Below are 2704 nucleotides of genomic sequence, written 5' to 3'. Positions count from 1 at the left end.
GGACAACTCTAGTGTAGGTCTGCCAAGCAACCATTTGAGGAGAGACAACTGAAAATCTTTTGTTACCTTAAAAATGGTCCTGAAGTATGTCACATATATTTGAATGTGCCTATATGAACTGGCACATTTGATTGTATAATCTCTGGAGAATTAACATTTAATGAAGAGTTTTGAAATGAGTAAATTGTTCCATCTCAAATTGAATTCCAATTTGTACTGGGAATCTCATGAGAAAACAAGCAGACATTTCTTAGGAAACAAATGTATTGTTAATTCAATAGAAAATAGAAAGTTATGCCTTTGGTTTTGTATAAAGCAATAAAACTTTTTTCATATCTCCATAAGCAGTATTATAATTAGTACAGAAGAAGAGGCCAGGTGCAATCAGTGGAGTCGTGTTATAATTTGTTTATACAGAAAAAGTTTTATTCTTTTTCTTGAAACAAGGGTTCAATGAACTAACATGAAACTAAGTGTGAATAATATGCAAAAATGAACTTTGCCCTTTGAGATAAGAATTTGAAATATAAAAAATTGAAAATGTGTCCAAAGATGACATATATACATACAAATGATTTTCTTGGAAATGCTTTTAAATTTCAAGAAAAGGGTATTTTAAACACTTGCACAGAATAGTGTACTTCCTGATGGACATTCTACTCACCACAGGAAAGTGCTCTGTTAGGATGCTGAGTGTGGCTTGCACAAGTAGAATATGACCTAACAAATTCTGAAGAGTATCATAAATTCTTTAGAATACACTAACTCACTTTAGCCTAGGGCCATTATAACTGCTGAATCACCGTGGAATTCATGCCAGGTCTATTCTTCACAACCTGTCACTCTCCTGTGGCACTGCCTGTGCTGAGCTGAACTGCAGAGCCCCTCTTGGTTTGCAGTGCACCCCCACAGCCTGCTCTACCAGAACCCCAGGAACTCATGGTGAGCTATTATTTTTATCCTGTCACTCAAACTTTCTACCCAATAACCACCATTCCAGTGATAACAGCAGTGTGTTAACCAGATGTGTGCCATGCAGCAGATTCACCCATCTTGAAAATACAAATACTAAAAATAATAACAGAACACAGGACCCAAAGTGTTAAGTATGTCTTGCTATTGTGAATCATTTATCAGAAATAGTGTGATATTCAGATATTTTGTAATAATATATAATTAAGATGTTTTTAATGCCCCATAGGCCTGTTTTTCTGTAATTAATAGATCCACTTTTTTAGAATGAAAAGAAATAACTAAACATTATTCCTTTTGAATGTCAAGTCTTGGCATAAATGCCTGATGAGTGTCAGTCTCTTTTTTTTTTTTTTTTTTTTTTTTGAGAGGGCATCTCTCATATTTATTGATCAAATGGTTGTTAACAACAATAAAATTCAGTATAGGGGGGTCAATGCTCAATGTACAATCATTAATCCATCTCAAGCCTAATTCTCGTCAGTCTCCAATCTTCTGAAGCATAACGAACAAGTTCTTACATGGTGAACGAATTCTTACAGAGTGAATAAATTCTTACATGGTGAACAGTACAAGGGCATTCATCACAGAAACTTTCGGTTTTGATCATGCAATATGACCTATAAACCATCAGGTCAAATATGAATATTCATTTGATTTTTGTACTTGATTTATATGTTGATCCCCCATTTCTCCTATTATTATTATTATTTTTATTTTTAATAAAATGCTGAAGTGGTAGGTAGATGCAAGATAAAGGTAGAAAACATAGTTTAGTGCTGTAAGAAGGCAAATATAGATGATCAGATGATCAGGTGTGTGCCTATGGACTAAGTATTAATCCAGGCTAGACAAGGGCAGCAAGACATCCACGGATGCAGAAGATTTCTCTCAAAGCAGGGGGGGTGAGGTTCTGAGCCTCACCTCTGTTGATCCCCAAATTCTCACCTGATGGCCCCCCTGCGACTGTGCCTGTCTTAGGTTGTTCCTCCCTTGAGGAATCTTACCCGTCTCTGGCTAACCAGTCATCTTCCGGGGCCATACAGGGAAATGTAAAGTTGGTAAGTGAGAGAGAAGCCATATTGTTTGCAAAGGTTAGCTTTTTACTTCTTTGCAGATTTATGCCCTGTGGCTTCTATGCCCAGCACTTGTCTCGAGGTATCTTTACCACCTGGAGGAATTATGATACTTGGTAAATTCGATATGAGGCACGAATTCTATTTAAGGTTTGTAATTAGGAAGGAAGAAGAAAAGCTATAGATGTAGCATATGAAGGAAACTTGGGAGGATTGATTATTTCTTTGACATATCTTCTTGTATAGTACCTTAAGTATGTATAGGTTTTAAACTACTAACTAATTTGCACACACATATTAACATAATAGGAATACGGTGACATAAACAAAGCAAATCTATAATTACCAGCCATCTCCAGTGAAGCCAAGAAAACCATTTAGGCACCCTAGGCATTTGTGAAAATTTATCTATGATATGATGGATATTGTCCAACTGTACTTGAACCATCAGACAAATTAAAGCAGCCCATTTCTGGGATCTGTTCACATCCCATATGTTCTTGGAGACGGTGGGCTGGATGCAGCCACAACCGCAGCATCGTCCGGATCCCTGTGGAGGCTTTTTTAGTGGAACATGTACAAGGTCAGGAAGCAGGAAGTCTTAGACTTTTGTGCCAGCTAAACAAACTCATTAGCCTTTCTTGATCTCCATTTTT

This window comes from Manis javanica, chromosome 2 (genome assembly GCF_040802235.1).
Source record: "Manis javanica isolate MJ-LG chromosome 2, MJ_LKY, whole genome shotgun sequence".
In the NCBI taxonomy this organism is placed as follows: Eukaryota; Metazoa; Chordata; class Mammalia; order Pholidota; family Manidae; genus Manis; species Manis javanica.
This window is presented reverse-complemented; position numbering follows the sequence as displayed.